The sequence below is a fragment of the Rhincodon typus genome, chromosome 11, assembly GCF_021869965.1.
Source record: "Rhincodon typus isolate 14 chromosome 11, sRhiTyp1.1, whole genome shotgun sequence".
Classification (NCBI taxonomy): domain Eukaryota; kingdom Metazoa; phylum Chordata; class Chondrichthyes; order Orectolobiformes; family Rhincodontidae; genus Rhincodon; species Rhincodon typus.
In genome coordinates, this window is record NC_063342.1 from 25,250,853 (window position 1) to 25,270,897 (window position 20,045).

At 40.9% G+C, this 20,045-nt stretch overlaps 1 protein-coding gene across 1 annotated transcript in view; it reads right to left on the reverse strand.

Annotated features, from left to right (window-relative positions):
* LOC109933977 (proto-oncogene tyrosine-protein kinase ROS-like) overlaps positions 1 to 20,045 on the reverse strand; it is a 99,481-nt gene that overhangs the window by 55,193 nt on the left and 24,243 nt on the right. The gene's annotated exons all lie outside the window — the stretch shown is intronic.

A 20,045-nucleotide genomic window follows, 5' to 3' on the forward strand; every position in this document is an offset into this window, starting at 1 on the left:
TGCAACCTTGACTGCATAAATAAAATTTATTGGTTAAATTTTACCAAACGTTGGTTAAGTGTCAATTTCAGGGAGTTCATTTACCTACCGTAAACTCTGTTTTTTTGACGTTATGGGTTCTGACATTGTTCTGACAGTTAGGAAACGAGGAGTTGATGCAGGAGGGTCCAATAACAGAATGGACCCCCCATTATACATTGGCAGAAAAACCTGAGATGATGGTCCTTCCCCACTGCGCCTAGACAGCAGCTGCCCTAAGCTTTAGTGCGTCCCTCAGAGTTGATGGTCCTCCAGACACAGTTGATATTTGTGTGGATGTGCATGATGGGGAACAGACTGCAGAGTAGAGTCCTGCGTCACACAGCGGTTCAGGACAAAAACCACTACATTTCTCTCTACTTCCTTTGCATAGGCAAATCCCAGAAGGAAGCGTGCAACAGTCTCATCCCCTCTGCAGCCATGGAGGACAGTGTGTGGTGGCACAGAGAGTCTGGGCATGCATAAAGGATCTTAGATGCAGAGTCTTTCTCACCAGCAGCCAAGCAGCATCTTGGTGCTTGTTGGAACAGTGCTTATACAGAAGGGAACATAAACCCTGTCTACTACAGTGGTAAAAATGAATTTCCATCTTGAACTAGCTAGAACTGGAAACTAACGTTACAATGCATGTAACTTTGTAGATATGCAACCTTGACTGCATAAATAAAATTTATTGGTTAAATTTTACCAAGTTGGTTAAGTGTCAATTTCAGGGAGTTCATTTACCTACCATAAACTCTGTTTTTTTTTGAGGTTATGGGTTCTGACATTGTTCTGACAGTTAGGAAACGAGGAGTTGATGCAAAGTGAAGCTAATTAGTTCTCAGCTAATTGAGCAGTTAGAACTGGAAACAAGTTACAGAAACACAGACACAGAGAGTGAAAGACGCAGACGGGCGTGCTATTGCTCTCCCCAGAAGTAGCTGCCTCTTTCCTGCAGTAAAATAACTCAGTTTAAACTTGAAAACCAGTTACCTTGCCTACCGCAGTTGCAGTGTGTGTGTGCACATGTGTGACAGTAAGAGAGATAGAGGGGGAGGAAGGGAGAGTTGATAAGGGATTTAGAGCATTAGCTAATAGTGTTATATTCTAATGGTTAATGTCTGTTTTCATGTAGCTACAATTCAATTATTTACAATAATGATATTTTTTATTAAGTACAGAAACAGATCTGTGCTTTCCATCAACCCTGGCCCGAAAGATAAATTGAAGCACTGTGCATACCTTCAAAAAAAGTTAACATTTAGTATGATTCTAGGATTATCATGGCACCCTTTATGGCATGCTACACCAGTGGATCATAATAACCTGCAGAAATGCACTGGACTATAGTGATATGTAAACCCTGGCCATCCCAAGCACCTGTCTGACCATATCCAAACTCCTGAACAGAGACTGAATGATGCGCTTTACTGAATCTGGTGAGATCCTCTAACTGATGAGAATTGCCCTTGACTGGACCAAGAACTACTCGCCTTAAGACTTTGAGACATGGGCATTTGGTTGAAGCACATGTACTTGCTGTGTAAGCTGCTGCCACCTGGTGTAAGTGTGGCATTGACATAGCCTAGTGCAATATAGCAACAAGTCTACCTTCTTTGACTGATCAATGATAACCATGATATGTTGCTCAGCTTTGTGTCTGTACTAAACAACAAGGCAAGATGAAAGTACTGTAAGACTTAATGAGCACAAAAAGAAGCAAAGCAGAGATGCTGGGAACATGCATGCCACTGCACAGTAACTGAGCACTTAAAAAGTAAGTTAAGACCCCTAAGATGCGCTCTGTTCAGATGCAGATGGGTGCCAATCCCTGCAAAATGGCCTGGCAGCAGCCTGTCATCCATAGTGTCAGTACCACTCTAAAATGTAGCACTGAAGTGGAGAACTGTATTCTAAGTAAGTTAGAAATGTGCCATGATGATGTGGCAAGGCTGTCGCATGTCCAGTGCCAACCTCTGTGGACAGATTGTCCAGGCAGTCATTGACCATAAAGCATAACCTAAAAATGTTGGAGAGTACCAGAGAAGCAAGCAGCAAACTGGAGATGCCAGGTACCTGCCCTGTCTTTCATGTTGGGAATTATCATCATATTGTTTCTCTCCACTGCAAGGGAAATAGCAGATTTCATATAGATGAGGGGGGATCAGGTACTAATGATGTGTAAGCATGCAACTAAGCTTCTTGCATTCACTATTGAGATTTTCACCTCAAAGTTGAAACCTCGGTTGCCAAGTCAAGCATCCATTTTTCCAAACACGCCAAATGTTATCAACTGAATCACCAATGCACTAGTCATGCAGCGGCTGGGAAAATTCACCCCTATGTCTTCACTTTGCTGTTATTTCTAAAGTGTTTGCATTAGTTTTAACAAAAACATTTTGTGTGGCTTCAGAACATCAGCTATTGGAATTTCCAGATCTATTGTCCGTTCCATTGTTTTAACTATTGCAAACAAAAATGTAAATGTAAAACAGAAAGAGAAGAAACATTTGGAAAAGCTGCAAGACAGTCTCATTCACAGGATAAGTCCATCTACAACAGTACATATAACTGTGAAGAACATTTCTTTTGCCTGGAAACAATTTCTGCTTTGCAAAATTACAATTCTGGTAGCCAAGTAAAACAACTATGATGCCAACCCATATGGACTGTCACAAGATTTCAAGACCCAAAAATCCAATACTGAAGAAAGGAACACATTTAATATTTCATCTGAAACAACTTAGGCTATCTCCCCCACAATCTGCTTGATGATTACCATCGTCAGATTTTTTGACAGTTTAGAAGTTACTGCAACCAGTTTACTGCAACTATGTTGTCGAACAGCCTCAGAATTTGCTGGCATATTACCAGATCTAATTAAAATAATTTTATAAAATCTGCAAAAGTAAAAATGGCTGTCTAGGTTTGCGTGGTCTCAAACAAATCCCTAAAAAACTTACTGTTGAGAATAATTGAATCAAGTTTTCTAGAACCATCTCATACATTGACTTCTTGCCCAAATGTTGACAGATTTCATCTAATCAACAACTGAACTATCAGCTCCATGTGAACAGGACGATTGTAAATATGAATGTTATCAAAGTTTTTTTTTTCTGCGCAATATGTTATTGAATTCCCAGCCATAAGTTAAACTGAAGGAGGAACATTGCAAGTCCTGTTTATTTTCCTTTAAGGTAAAGTAATCTATGAGAGAAATGAGTTGCTAAAAGCATTCCAATTTGAATATCTTTAAATTTTTCATCAGGCAATTGAAGTAGATAAAAACTGCATAGTAAAACATTGGTTAGCATTTGTTAGTTCATGGTGAATCAATTTATTCAAGTATACTGAGAGATTGGCCATCTGTATGCATTTACATTGTTGGAGTTTTCAATCCTTGGCCAAAATAAATACGCAGCTGCAATGGATTTGAACAAGCAACCTTGTCTATTGTCAATATAAAAATATATCTATTATTTGGTGAGATTTTCCAGATAGAGTCATTTCTGAACGCACTGAATTTCAAGATGATATGCAAACCTTAATCAACTGATCTGATATTGTTTGCAGATACCAAACTGCTGTTAGCTTGACTTTTGTTGTTACTCCCACTGTGTGGTACGACAGCTTTTAAAAATATGTTAACTCTATTAATTGTGGGTTTTGGTACTGCATATGTGCTCATGAAAAACATTAATATACTAAATCAAGTTGTTGAGTCCAGCAGATTTTCACTTCAACAAGCTTTTGACAGTTTATTTCAAGTACAAAAACCTTTGTGGTAATTATGAAACCAAAAATCTATTCTCCAACTCATGGACACATACTGACTACAATGAATGAGACAAAAGGTAGCATTTCCCTTTTCCCCTTATCACAACAACATCTGATGCAGCTCATCACACAAAATGGTTAGTGGCAAAAGTGAGCCATTTTATCTTGATATTTGCATTCAAATTATGGTTGTTTAACTCTTCATTCTAGAGCTCCCTATTGTTTATTTGATGGGTTAAATGGTCAATTATTCAAAAGTCAGAAACAAATTACACATGCAAACTGTCATCTGATATTTACTAACCATGTCCAAAATTCCAGAGCCCTATCAGGACCTATGCGCACTTAGATGTAAATAGACAGATAAGTTGCAAGTCCCATAATGTTCTTTCCCTGGAGAGAAAGATTGGCATTGGATCGAGATTCTGTTTTTCATTTCTGTTACAGATTTTCTCCTTATTTTAAATTGTTCATTATCATCTGAGATTATTATTACATTATTTTGTTACTAGTTTCAAGTTCTCATTTTCTAAATCTCAAGTGTGGGCAGGTGACTTATTCCCTGGTCTCTGCCAATTCCACATTTTTACTGAGAACTGAGGTATGCAGGAGTGATCAGGGTCATATTTGCTCATTTTCAGTCTCTCGCTGTTAAGGAAGCACCTGGTATACATTTTGCACCACCCTAAGATGGCATGAGAAAATGGGAGGGGAACTTACTACAGGGAATTTGGGACATGCAACTGTTTTGTATAAGATGTAACAGCTGCTGTTCCATTGTTACTTATCTGTACATGATTACATTCTTTTCTTACTCAAGAACTTTGAAGATTAGAAGTAACTGGTGTGTGTTAACCATCAGATTACTTCAAGTTGTTGGATTAACATACAAACATTAGATAGAAGTTGTCACTTGCTGCGAACTTTACTTTAAAAAGTTTGGTCAACAATTAGACCAGCTTTGAACTTAACCATATACTACAAATGAAAATAAATTGGCAGGAATTAAGAGACAATTCACTGGAGGTATTATAACATTCTGAGTGGTTGTGTATTGTTTTGAGATTGGGGAAAGTAAAGCCTGACCATTCTTCCCCAACCTGAGATGCAGTCCAATGTCATTGGATATCCAAAATAAATGTGCTCAAATTGTTTCCAGAAGGATAATAACTTATCTATGTTTCATTTTACCTCCAATGAAAGATAGTAAAACTCCTTACAGCTCCCTGCAGTGTCAGACACTGCAAGGCAAACTTAGAAACAGAAGTAAATTATATTTAAAACATACAAGGTGGTGGAAGAAAGGTGGATAATGATGGAGTTTGATGTTGACGGAGTAGAACGAGCAATAGACTGAGTGCTAATAGTTCTTGTCATTGTTCAGAGGTACAAATTTCAAATATCTTGCTAACAAATTACCAGTCTAGTAACACCAAGTTACACAGACACCATCCCTCCAACTTTGACCAAAAGACAACCGATGAATCATCACATAGCGACTGGAAATAAACAGTCAAAGCATCAATACTGTCACAGAGACAGGACACATGTAGGTTAAAGGCTATACTTCCAACATAGTCATTAATAAATGGATTGCTGTTCAGCATACATTATCCAAGATGGAAAACAAAATTACAAATTTCAATGTTATGCACCTAGCCACAGACATCACGTGCTCCCTTGAGATTCTGTTGTGCTTATCACAGAATCAAAGAATTGTAGCAGTTCAAACAGAGGCCATTTGGCCCATCCTGCCTGCACTGGTTACAGAAATTGAGGATCAATTTCATAAAACGTTTGCCTGCTTGTTTAAGGGATAATTAAAAATTTTAAGTATGTGAAAATGAACCTAAAATGCATGATTTCTGCCAGTTTGAGACATTGGTTTCAACAGTTCAAATCAAAATAGATAAAAAAAAACACTGTTTCTGATTGAGGCATAGCAAGAACCACAGGTGCTGGAGTCAGAGATAACAAAGTGTGGAGCTGAAGGAATACAGCAGGCCAGGCAGCATTTCAGGAGCGGGAAAGTTGACGTTTCAGAAAGAAGGAGGATCCCAAACCGAAATGTCAACTTTCCCGCTCCTCTGATACTGCCTGGCCTGCTGCGTTCCTCCAGCTACACATTGGCCAGTTGTAAGATAAAAGGGAAATACAACAGATCATGGGATAGAAAGAGTTGAAATTCAAATCAAACTTCTGATTGCACAAACCTGACTCATGAAGTATTGCCCTGAACAGTCAGATTTGCATTTGGGAATTTGGAAGTGTTTGGCGCCTGGCCTTGTGCTCCTGGAAAGAGTTTGGAAGCGGCAACAGAGACTATCAGATGCTGAGGCATGCTGCTTGAGCTGTGCCAATTCAGACCAACCCATGACATCCTCTCCCTATTCATCCCCATAGCACTTTATAGTCCCTATGCCAATTTAGCGCCAATCAATCCTAATCCATACCATCCTAATCTTTTCCTTTAACCTTTCCAGACCCAATATCAACCATGCAGCACCCTTAGGAGTCATTAAGGCAATAATGCTCCAAGTATCCATATATAAAAAACAAACACACTCATATTGATAATAGCCCACTCAGTACATTTAAACTCCTTCAGGTACTGAATCCCAACGACCAAATATTCATACTCATAGCCCCAGTCAAATACATCTAATCCTTTTATAACCTCTTTGAGTTTTCAATAAAATTGTGAATTTACAAATCACCCATTATGATAATGACAGATGGCAGAAGCGGTTAAGTCGTACTAATCCTAAAACTAATAGTTCTAAACATTCATTGAAATTGTAAGCACTAATTCTTTCTAACTGTGTACTAGCCTCTTTTACCTCAAAATTTAAAGGGCAGGTTACTTGAATGACTTGACAGACAAATACTTCCATTTTTTACATTCATTTATTTCTCCTCAGTGTCAGGGGGGTCAAAATGATACCTAACTTCTCAAAACAAAATTGCTAGATTAAGACCGAGTGGAGGAAGAACCTCTTCACTCAAAAAGTGGTGAATGTGTGGAATTTGCTGTCCAGTGAAGCAGTTGAGGCTACCTCCTTGTATATTTTTAAGGCAAAGATATTAGATTTTTGAACAGGAAAGGAATTAAGGGTTATGGTGAGCAGGCGGCTATGTGGAGCTGAGTCCATGAAAAGATCAGCTATGATCCTATTGAATGGGGGACCAGGCTTGACAGGCCAGGTGGCCCACTCCTGCTCCTATTTCTAATGTTTCTTCTTTCCCTCAAATGTCTAAAGTCCATGAATCATGTTTCAGGAAGCTGGTTGCTGGAAATTGCTTCCACTTGAAGACAGTTGCACTTTTAAATAAAATAAAATCCAGTGAAAACTGTGGGTGCCTGGTTTGGAAATGGGATTTCCTGAATCAGGGGTTCCAGCTCCATTTTGACTAAAGGGTGAAACCCATCAAACCTTATGAAAATTTCAATCGATGAATGTACAGAGAATGGAGAGTGAATTTGTTGAAAACAGACACCTGAAAGTAATAAAGAACATGATTTGATGTAATATTCACATACTTACGCATTATTTCAAAGGTAAAAGCTGGGGTAAAAGTAAAGACATGCATGTGATCCTTCTTGAATCAACATTACAACTGACACCAACACGATGAAAGTTTAAGATGCACAATCCATACAAAATTTGGAAAGAGGTGGTCTGATGGTGGGGAGGGCAGTCAAAGACATTTAAAATGCCCAGACACTTAGATAGTAAGTGCACCTGCCCTCAAACACCCCTCTGACGTATTTATATATAATAGTATGGCATGTGGGCTTTCATGATCCTTTGTGTCAGTCGCAGTTTATTTTGCCCTGAACTCTTTTTATTGGCATCAGGATGTTTGTTACCAGAAATCCTTCAAGTGTGTTTGATAGTGAGCAGGGCCAGAAGAAGGTCAGCTGGGTTGAAAACGTCCAATGTCTATTTCATGTCACCTCAATATTCAGGATTTAATAAGTGTTGTCGGTTGTTCTTAGGTGTGCACGTTATCAGGAATAATGTAAATAGTCCTATTTCTGGGTTTATTAACAAACAAAACTGATGCATCAAAATCACTGTGATAGATTTTAAGGTCAAATGACTGACAAATTCCATCACAGTAAGATTTACAAAGATGTTGCCGGTCTAGTGGGTTTGAGCTATAGGGAGAGGCTAAATAGGCTGGGGCTTTTTTCACTACAGAATCGGAGGCTGAGGGGTGACCTTAAAATCATGAGGGAAATGGACAAGGTGAATAGCCATAGTCTTTTTCCCCAAGAGTGGGGGAATCTAGAACTAGGGGGCATAAGTTTAAGGTGAGAGGGGAAATGTTTAAAAAACGACCTGAGGAGCAACGTTTTCACGCAGAAGGTGGTGCATGAATGGAATGAGCTGCTGGAGGAAGTGATGAAGATGGGTACAATCACAACATTTGAAAGGCATCTGGATGGGTACAAGAAGAACAGGCTAGAAGCATACGGGCCAAATGCTGACAAAAAGGACTAGGTCAGAATGAGATGTCTGGTCGGCATGGATGAGTTGGACCAAAGGATCTGTTTCCCTGCTGTATGACTCTATGACTCTATATGATGAATTAATATTTAGACTATTGGAGTACCAGCATATTTTCTTGTATTATACACAGACGTATGCATTGTGGGACTATTAGCAAACATTCCTCTTGGAATGGGCCTAAAATGAATTATAAGATCATTATCAACTCAGCAGATCATATCTAAATACTGAGAAACGGTTAAATACCCAAAAGATTTGTCTATTCTACATAGGAGCATTTTGGCAGTAACACAGCATCTGCATTCCTTGACAACTGTCACAAGTATGCAATATAACACATTTATAAGAGCTGTCTTTATTGGTTTCTTAAGATATTCTCATTGAAAATTGCAAAAGGAAGTTAAGATGTCATAGTTCACATACAGTAAACAAAAAGTGAATTTGGAAGTGGAGAGGAAAATATTGCTACTTTTATTCACCGATACTTCCATTTTCACAAAGCGCCGATAGTTGTGTGACCCACCAGGTGCAGTCAGTGTGCTACTTCAGTTTCTGTCTAATTACATAGGATGTCACAAAGAAGAATTCATTTGTTGCAGTTCAAGCCATGAATCCACTGCTTAACAATGAAAAACGAACATTTAAAAAGCTGTCATGCAAAGTACTGGAACGGTGATTTATTTCAAATCTTTTTACATCTTAAGATAATAAATATGTAGTTTTGAAAGTTTAAGCAGCCCATCTGGCAATGGTGAAAATTTAAATGTGGTATAATGGTTAAAACAAGCAATGCAATACAGCAGTGTCATTACAGAAAGCTGAATGCCGGCCAGTAGGGCAATATAATGAGGCTGGAATTAGGGTGGTTTCCTGTCTCCTTTAACACAGCTTAAAAACAATGGATTTTATGAACTGAAAATACCATTCCTCCACAAGCTGAATGAGGCTTACGCGCTCATGCAAACCACCACAGTTCCCAGTACAGAGCAGATACTGAGGGTTCTTTTAACAAAAAGATGACACTTATTAAACTTATTAAATAAAATGTAAAATAACTTATTAAATAAAATGTAATTTTTTTTAAAAAATGTGCATTTCTTGACATTTGGTAGGTCATAGACATATGTTAATCCAGAAATGTATAAAACTTACAAATGGAGGTGGCTTCAGTACGAACTAGTGAGCCTTTATTTTAGCCATCTTAATTCAAACGCTTTCCACTTCCAGTTAAAAATCACACCTTTCAACTGCCCTGTTGAACCCCACTGCTCTCTGTCACAGTAGTGGGCAGAAATTTCCCGTTCTCTGATTGACATGGGCTACGGTGAGAAATTTGGCAAAGTCCGGTGAAATGTTGACATCGAAACCAGAAAGTCACATTTTTCAAGCAAGTCCTGGGCATTGAGATAAGATTCTCCCTGGACAGGGGCTACAGATCAATTAGCAGGGATTATCTCTCATCACCACCTAATCTCACCACATCAATATGCATGCTCCCATTCCCCCGCCAACTGGATAGAATCTAGACGCTGAGAATTCCCGCAATGAAAGTTGAGAGCGGGTACCTCATCACTCCAGTTGGTCACTTGCTTTTCCAGGCCTCCACATTGCTACCTGGTGCCACATCCATGGCACAGCATGTACCAGCCTCTCTGCATCATCACAGAACATCCCTGATCCACTTACAGTATACCTCTACCATGTCAGTGCCATACTTTGGAACAGATCAATGCCTTTCATTGCAATACTGCTGAAAAGGGACAGGAACCCAGCTCATGGATTGGTCCCGGCTATAACTCATAGAATCCCTACAGTGTGGAAGCAGGCCATTCAGCCCATCAAGTCCACAAAAACCCTCCGAAGAGCATTTCACCCAGTCCCAACCCCCTACCCTATCCCTCTAACCCTGTATCTCCCATGGCCAATCCACCTAACCTGCACATTTTTGGACTGTCAGAGAAAACCCATGCAGACACAGGGAGAACTGTGCAAACTCGACACAGACAGTCACCTGAGGCTTGAATCAAATCCAGGTCCCTGGTGCTGTGAGACAGCATTGCTAACCACTGAGCCACCGTGCTGCCCAAAACGTACAGAGGACTTTGCCCCGGGTGGTCTTGAACCACCAAACTTCCAGTTAACAGCCGAATGCACTCACTCTCTCAGCGCACACCCACTTTGTGCCAAGCTGAATGCTGACACCTCACCAAGTGGCCTTGCTCTCTCTGCCTTACTGTGGGCTATTTACTTCTACGTAAGAAAGGGAGGGTTTGGGGGAAACAGTTGTGAGGTAGCACAGAGAAGATGGAGGCAGTTACTACAGCAGTGTGGAGAAGCTGTAATCTTCCTGAAGAATTACTTAATTGTAAGGTCCTGGGGAGTGTTGCTGAACAAAGAGACCTTGAGTGCGGTTTCATAGTTCCTTGAAAATGGAGTCGCAGGCAGAAAGGATAGTCAAGAACGCATTTGTTATGCTTCCCTTTATTGGTCAGTGCATTGAGTATAGGAGTTGGGAGGTCATGTTGCGGGCTATACGGGACTTGGTTAGGCTATTTTTGGAGTACTGTGTTCAATTCTGGTCTCTCTGCTATAGGAAGGATGTTGTGAAACTTGAAAGGGTTCAGAAAAGATTTACAAGTACATTACCATGGCTGGAAGGTTTAAGCTATAGAGAGAGGCTGTATAGGCTGGGGCTATTTTCCCTGGAGTGTCAGAGGATGAACAGTGACCTGATAGAAGTTTATAAAGTCATGATGGCATGGATAGGGTAAATAAGCAAGGTCTTTTCCCCAGGGTGGAGGAGTCCAAAACCAGAGGGCATAAGTTTAAGTTGAGACGGGAAAGATTCAAAAGGGACCTAAGGAGCAAATTTTTCACGTAGAGGATGGCGCGTGTGTGGAATGAGCTGCCAGAGGAAGTGGTGGAGGCTGGTACAATTACAAAATTTAAAATGCATCTGGACAGGTATGTGAATAGGAAGAAGGATACTGGCCAAATGCTGGCAAATAGAACTAGATTTATTTAGGATATCTGGTTGGCATGGACGGGTTGGACCGAAGGGTCTGTTTCCATGCTTATATCTCTATGACTCTAATTGCTGTGCAATCCTCCGGACATTTGAAGGTGCACTGACCCGGGTAACAAGCTTGGACAAGGCTGGCAGGGTCGGCTGCTGAGCCCTCTTTTGCCAGTCTGGGAGGAAGAGAGTGGCCCTCCTCTACTCCACCCCATCCCAGGGACCTCCAGGCCGCTGTCAACAAACCGATTGGCCGAATTCTCCTTCTCCACCGTATATCAAGGTCAAATGTCATGGACTGTCAGGATTTGATTGGGCGCACAACGCCTTTTAAGGATGGTGCCAACGTTGGGAACCCTGGGATGTCCCAGCAGTGAGAGTGCTTCCACCTGTGGCGACTGACAGGATCAGGCTAGAGCGAGATGAGAGGGGAACCACAGGGTACTAAGTTAATGAGGCCAGTTGGAGACAACAGCAAGAGAAAATTTGCTCAGATTCGTGAAGAGAAACACTCCATGCAACGCGACAAACTGACACTTGGCCAATTTCTGGTAAGAGTCAGCTCAATTGTGTGTGGTGGAAGCAAACGGCTTTCACAACAGACACTGTCCTGCCCATGTACCAATGAATCGGGGGGGTAGCACAATGGGATGAACAAGGGGAGTAGCAGTTTAGCTGGGCACAGAATGTTCACTGATGAATTTTTCCAGTGAAACAAGGATTGATGGCAGCAAGTGACAAGAATGAAGATTGTATTGCACATTTGCTTCCAAGAAGATTTGCGGCATTGACGGAATCTTTTTTGTACTTGAACAAAATGTTAATTCCCTCTCGACTCGAAACATGTCAAGATGCTTTTGGTCCCCATTAAGGTTGACAGCTGTTCCCAAACCAACATCAAAAAAATAAATTCTCCCTGAGTTGTAATTAAGAGATGAGGAAATATGACCATGTGACAATCGCATATACTAGTTTTAATTGTTCAGACCTTATTAGCAAAATCTAACCAGTCCACTAAAAGAATTAAACATCTCATGCCCCTGGACCTCATTTACCAAAAAAAAAAATAAGCTAAAGAACTTCACAGTTCCACAGTGTGCTGGTTATCTTTCAAAGCTACTAAACAGCAAAATGATCCAATACTGACCTATAAAACCTTTGTAAACAATGGTCCAGCAATGGTCTTGGAAAGGACCTAATTAGGACCTAATTAGGTTTTTGAAAAGAGTGCAGTTGGCCACAAATAAAAACAAAATTATCAGTTTAAGTTGATCTTTAGCTTTTCCACATTTGTAATTAGAGTAGAAAGATCTCAAACTCCTTTGAAATGTTTTCAACAGTTCCACAAAGCTATTATGCAGCAATTAAAAATTTCCAGCAACCGCAAGGATTTTCAAATTTTGGGTTTAATTATTAATGAAAAACATATCAGACAACTATGCTGGATTTTTTTTTTTTGAAAAGACACAAAAATACTTCTTTCTCAACTGACATTAACTGAAGTTACTGATGAGGTTTAGAAGGGATTTGACCAAAATCTTTCATCTAGAGCTCACAGCCCCTGAAAGGGTTAGAGGCAGGAACCATCACAGCATTTAAGAAGTATTTAGAAGATCACTTGAAGTGCTGTAATATACAAGGTTACTGGCCCAGTGCTGGAAAATAGCACTAGCAGAGGTAGGTGCTTAATGATGGGTGTTAGTACAATGAACTAAAGGGCCTCTTTCTGCCCTGTACACTGCTGTACGACTATGATTCTATGACTACATCCCCCAAGCCTAGGGAGGAGTGCTGCAGATAATTTGTCTGGAAAATCTCAATATAACAGAAGGAGGAAGAAGCATGCAAAAATGCAGCTTTCCATATCTGACATTGATTGCCTTCAACAAAATTTGAGGAGGTCTGGAAATAAGTTACTCGCGTGTGTTCCCAGTCAGCACTTGGCACATGATGTAGAGACCACCAAGTGATGAAGTGGAAAACGGCTGAAAGAGATAGAAAAAAAACCTCATTCTCTGTTCCATTTCTCAATTTACTTTTTAAAACTTAAGAATAAATTCTCCCACAATCTTTTCTTGCAAACTAAAGGAGTGCAAATCATCTGCAAGTCAAAAATCAGCTGAACTGGCATTTCTGCGTGGTCACATTTCTGATTTGTGATTGTGAGGTGTTCTCCAAATGCACAGAAAGCAGGCAAATTAAAGAAAGTTTAATACTCTGTACCACTCCCAACATCATCATTGCAAATGCATACATAATGGAATCCCTATTCTTCTAATCACTTCATACATTACCCTTTATTCTAAAATAGATTCCCAGTCTACCTTAAATTACTCTCCTCTCATACTGAAACTTTCACTGATTACATTTTAAATTGCAGTTTTCCTGCATTGCTGGGTTGCTTTTCCTTGTGACCTGTCTTCCTGCCTGTCTGTCTTTTGCAAACCATTTGTGATCTTCTCCATCCTGTTTCCTCCAATGCCCAGTCTAATACTCCTCAGATTTAAACATTCCCAGAGATTAAATTCTCATGTTATTTCATTAAAAGTTACTACAAATGTTGGGGAATTTTGGCACTACAGTAGGCACCTGAGATAAACTGCCATGTGAATAAGGGGAGGGGAAAGTAACAATCATTTTCAATATCTCATCCCTGCCCAATGAAATAAAATTACCAGCATTACAATTGACGTGAGGCAGTGGAAACATTACAAAACAATCAACTACAAGTGGCATTTGGGAATTGGAGGCAGGGGCTCTTGTCATAACTCAGAATTGCATCTTCAATTCATACCCTTCATACTTTTCAAACAACCTGGGAGGGAGAAGAGAAAAAATGCACAACAACCTCAATCAAGCTAAGAACAACATATACAGTTTTCAAACAGGACTGTCAATTGCTCCTTTTTTGCATTAAATAGATGTATAATCCTCCATACATAAAGGCCTAATGTTGTACACCTTGGAGTAGGACTTTCCAAAATGAGTCTCAGGACCCCAAATGGGATCATGAGCTCTGGGGCAGCAAAGGCTGACCCACTGCTTCCCCCTGCTCTAATAAATCTTCTCCTCTCCCCATTGCTCACTGAGGGATCGCAACAGTTTTCAAGCCGAAAAATAGAGTCACAGTAGGAATAGGTTTATTTCCGTAGATCTTGTCTTTCACAACAGAAAGGTAACTCACAGCCTATCTAGAACTTCCATGGAATCAGGTATATTCATGTTGCCTCTATACAAAAGGTGCTCAGACCACCAACAGAAGTCCTTGGAAACATAGAAGGCAGGAGTAGGAGTAGGTCATTCAACCTCTCGAGCTTAGTCTGCCTTTCATTATGATCATGACTGATCGTTGAGCTCAATACCCTAATCCCGTCCTCCCGCCCCATATCCCTTGATCCCTTTAGCCACAAGAGCTATATTTACCACCATCTTCAAAACACAATGTTTTGGCCTCCACTATGTTCTGTGATAGAGAATTCCACAGGCTCAACACTCACGAGGTGAAGAAATTTCTCCTTATCCAAGTCCTAAAAGGCACTCAGTCCTTGTCCTTAAACTAGATAAATTATTTTTAAACTCCTGGGGCTGAATTCACCCATCATCAGGAAATCTTTCCTGCAGTTAACCTTTCACAATTTGCTATGTTTGTAGGAAATTCACACCCCTACCCCATTCTTCTAGGATTGCTACGAATTGCTAGGAATACAATCCTGACTCAATCGCTCCTCATACATCAGCCCCGCCATCCTCGGAATCAATTTGGTAAGCAGTGTTGATGATACCTTCCAGCACTTTGATTGAGAGTAGACTGATGGAGTATTAATTGGCTGGGTTGGATTTGTCCTGCTTTGTGTGTACAGGACACATCTAGACAATACAAGGGAGTTACAGGAGGTTCCTAGGATTAAATTTTTAAATTCTCATCTGTGCATTTATTAGCCTAGAACTGCCCACAAAACCCTTCATGAGGAGTCACATTTGAATCAAAACATGAACTGATTCTCTCTCCACGGATGCTACCAAACCTGTTGCATATTTCCTGTCTTACTTTCGGATTTCCAGCATCCATAGTGTTTAGTTTTGATTTTAGTTTATTGCTGTAAGGTCCAGGGGATGTGATGGCTTGTGCCTGTCTCTATCCCCACCCCGAAGAAAAGTCGGCAGGAAGCAGACACGTCCACTAGAAACCCGTCCATTTGTCAGAATGCAGCGCAGGTCGGCTAACCTACATAATCGTGGCACTTCTATCCACACACCAGACAAGTGCTAACAGCAAGCCAATCAAATTGACTAGCAACTCCATTGCTCCTGGCAGTGCCAGAGCTCAGTGGTGGGCTGCTACATACAAGATTAGTCTCTGGTTTTACCACAGGGAGAGATCCTAACAGGGAGTGGGTGGGGGTGGTGTAGAAGAGGCTGGGGGCCAGGCTCTTTACAGGAACGTGGCGCAGAAGGTAGGATGGAGTGGCATCTTCAGGTACGGCCGTGATGAATGCAGGGTATCTGATGAGTGAGGTATTCCCCTTTTCTTTGTCCCTTTACTCACGTAGGCATTTGAAAATCGGTCTGACGACTCCCAACTGAATGACTTTGCCAGCCTTATTCTGTAGTGGGCAGTGTGTCATCGTTATTTTAACAAGCTCAATCGTCTCTTAACTGTTTATTTCTACATTACGGTCAACTGCTGACTTCAGCACCCTCTCACCATTTGTACCATGGGGTTGAGTTCGGGGGTGGGTAGGCAGGTGACAGGCAGCTGCTGAAAACATAGCCGGCTGGGGCATGCATCATCCAGCCCTATAAGTCCTAACACATGAAATTTTGTCATTCACTACCTTGCATAGGTCACTGGGAAGTTCAAGACCCTTTTTCACAGTTAATGGGTCTCAATGGGGATTATAGCCACGGGGAAAGATACTGGATGCAGGGACATAGTCATTTGGAAGAAATTCTAGTTCATTCAGGTCTTCATGTCAGACAACACGGAGTTGATGTGAAGAGGGAAAGTGAGTCTCATCAGTTTATCTACACAAATGGAAACCTAACTATACTGACGAATGTCATCAAGGAGTCAGATGTAAATAAGGATCTTTTCTCATGCATTAGATGTGGCCATCACAGGCAAAGCTAACATATATTATCCGACATAATCACTCTGGAAAAAAGTGGTGGTGAGCTACATGCTGGAACTGCTACAGTTCATATGGTATAGGTGCTCCAGCAACTCTGTCAGAGATGGAGTTTCAGAAACTTGACTGAGTGAAACTAATTAGCTAACGTAGGTCATCCATTATGGTGGGAACTTCAAGAGAAAGCCAAAATAAAATCACCTATTTGGCACTTCTAGCTGGAGGTATGTGCATATGCTTCAGCCTCAACTTTTGAACTCATGCACCAGGTTCCATCAAAATGCTTAGTTATCTAATACTAACAATTAGATGTTACAGGACAGCAGAGCATTTATCTGATCTGCATGTTTTATGGTCATTTGACTCTGTTGACAGATGCTGCGTCCAGTTTTTAAACATCATTCAAGTTCTGTGCTGTAGCTTCACCAAGCTAGCACCTCATCTGTAGGTGCACCTGATACTTCTCCTGACATGCACTCCTACACTCTTGAAATGAATCAGGGTTAGTTCTCTAACTTTATGATCATGACAGAGGAAGGCATATCCTAGGTCTTTAGATTACAGATTATTCTGGATTACAGTTTTACTGCTGCTGACGGCCCACAACACTATGGATAGACATTTTTGTGGTTGTTCTGAATCTACTCCATATAACATGATGATAGTGCCAGATAAGATGATGGAGGCTGTCCTCAGTTTGAACGAGGGACTTGAACTCCACAAGGAATGTCCAGTGGAGAATCCTCCCAGTACCATCTTGGACAGAGGCACCTGCAAAAGGTACATTGGCAGGAAGAGGGTTATGTTTATTTTTCATGTTGCTTCTCTCACCGCCTGCTACAGATCCTGTTTGTTGGAAAGATCTTCAGAAACCAGCCAGCTCCAGCTGTAGTGGTGCAATTGAGTCATTTGCACTGATTTTTTGCATTGAAGTCCTCCATGAGGAGTACATTTTATGCTATACTCAGTGCTTTTTCCAATTGTGTTCAACGTGGAGAAGTACTGATTCATCAGCTTTGAGGGGTAGGGGTAGCAGTCCTTCTCGTTTCTTACCAGCTGTGTGGGCTTCTGGAACTGGAAGTCAATGCCACGATCGATGTACTGACGCCTATCACCATGAGTAGAACCTTTCGGCAGAGATAAAGTCAGTGGCTGTGGTGGATGAGGCATTGGCAATAATTGACAGGAGATTTCCTTGCCATTTGTGACCTGCTGCCACGATGCACTGAGGTCAAAAGCCAATTTTGATGAAACTCAGGAGAACTCCCAATAATATACCACCATGTTGCCAACACTGGTAGATAGAAACATAGAAAATAGGAACAGGAGTAGGCTATTCAGCCCTTCGAACCTGCTTACTGTTCATCATGATGGCTGATCATCTGACTCAACAGCTTGTTCCTGCTTTCCCTCCATATCCTTTAAATCCTTAAGGGTTATATCCAACTCCTTCTTGAAATCACAAAATATTTTTGTCTTGACTGCACTCTGTGGTAGCGAATTCCAGAGGTTCACCACTCTCTGGCTAAAGAAATTTCTCCCCATCCTGACTTTTGGATAGACCCATTTGGTAATAGTGGACGTGGTGATCGGGACGTGGGCCAAGAGCCATATTTACAAAATCAAATACATGTCAAGCAGATCTGCAAGAAGAGCCTCCCAATTTTGGCACAAATCACAAGGCCTTTCTAAGGAAGATTTTGCAGGGTTAATTGAGCTCGGTCTGTCTTTGTCATGTCTATTGTCTACTGCATTCTCATGCATCTATTTGTATTCTCATTCAACATTTGATACAATTGCGAGGCTTGGCAGTCCATTTGAGAGAGCAGTTAAGACCTAATCACATTGCTGTGGGTCAGGAGTCACAAAGGTCAGACATCATGTGGGCTTTTCTAGTAATCTAGTCGTTTCATGGTGACCATGAACAATACAGTTTTCCTAGTTCAGACTTACTTTATTTGCCAAGTTATTTAGATAACTCAATTTAAATTGCCCAGTCCACATGGTGGAATTTGAACTCCTGTCTCTGGATCATTAGTCCAAGTCTCCGAAAGTTCTTAGGATAAAACAGCAAACTACCTGAAGTTGATGATATGATAGAAATCATACCTAGAAATGGACTTGAGTTTTACAGAATAGGATGAGTATTCCAGAAAACAAAGTTCAAACTCCATCAACTACAGAATTCAACTTGTTGAACCATATCCAGAAATAAAATTGCTTCATTACCGCTTTGATACCACCAATTATTGAAATAAAAATCCAAGTGATTCACAGCCTTTTAGGGAAGGGAACCTGTCATTATTGGCCACATTGGTCTGTAGTGACAGTGGCCCACAGCAATGTGGTTGACTCTGAGCTGCCTTCTGAAATGCTCTAGCAAGCCATTCAGTTGTGTCAAACTTTAAAAAAGACAGTCAGTTGAGAAGGTGTGAAACCCAGTGGGCACTTCAGGAGGATGTAGGGGACTAGGTCTGTAGGGGAATGCATGGCAGGCAAGCTTGGGAGAGTTTAGGGTACATCAGGATGATGGATTCATGTGGAAGTCATAGAAGAAGGGGAGAAATTGTTGTGGAGGGGAAGGAAGTCAGTAAACTCAGGTGACTGGAGACGGCATGGAGTTGCTGCCCATGCAAGGGGAATTAGGGATCAGGTCAGAGGTAGAGTGTGGGAAAGTGGGGGTGTAAGAATGGAAATTAAGTAACCAAAGTTTAGTGGGGATTGTTGGCCAGATGTCCTTGGGAGTGTACAGAGTCAGGTTGGATGTTAGTTAGGTATTTGTAGGAGTAGACAATGGAGAGTTGGTGGGCATCAGTTTTATAGTTAGCCAGGAGTTTAAGCAGTTAATAATCCTTCGAACTTTTTCTAGGTAACTATGTCAGGTCAGTAAGTCAGAATCTAACTTTTCTGAGGTAACTATTTCAGGTTGATAGGTCAAATCCATCTAAAGTTTCCAAAGCTAATGCCAAGTTGAGGATATATTTCAGAGGGTTTCAGACTCCAAGTAATTGCCCATTGAAAATTGTAACATCCCAGGCAATTCCCACAGAGTCAGCCCTATCAAGACTTCACATGGCCCTGACGCACAACTCTAGCCCACACTTCGATGCCAACTACCTTCTTATCAGAAGATCTAAGCCAATGTTTCTCTTTTCTCCTCCCAGTTTTGTGGATTTCTTATGGCTTCATTTGCTCATTTCTCCTCTCCATTATTTCCCTCATTGTGCACAGATCTTGTAACCCAGATGACATAAATAGCATGTGCACTCAAGAGGGCAAGGAGTAATTATTAAAACAGGAACAATATTCAGGGCTATCAGCAAAACACTGGATGCTCATTCAGAAAGCCAGCGCAGACATGATGAGCCAAACAGTCTCCTTCTGCACTGTAACAATTCTGAGTCTGTGATTTTAATAGAACTCAATGGGAAAATGTATAATTATGGGCATTTTTATACAGGCTTTTGAATATTTGGATGATTCACAGAGACTACTCAAATCCATACCATTCCTGGAAATTTCTCACCATATCCATCTTGTGTTGCAGATTTTTTGTAATACAGGATTCCCAAAAGAGATGGTATC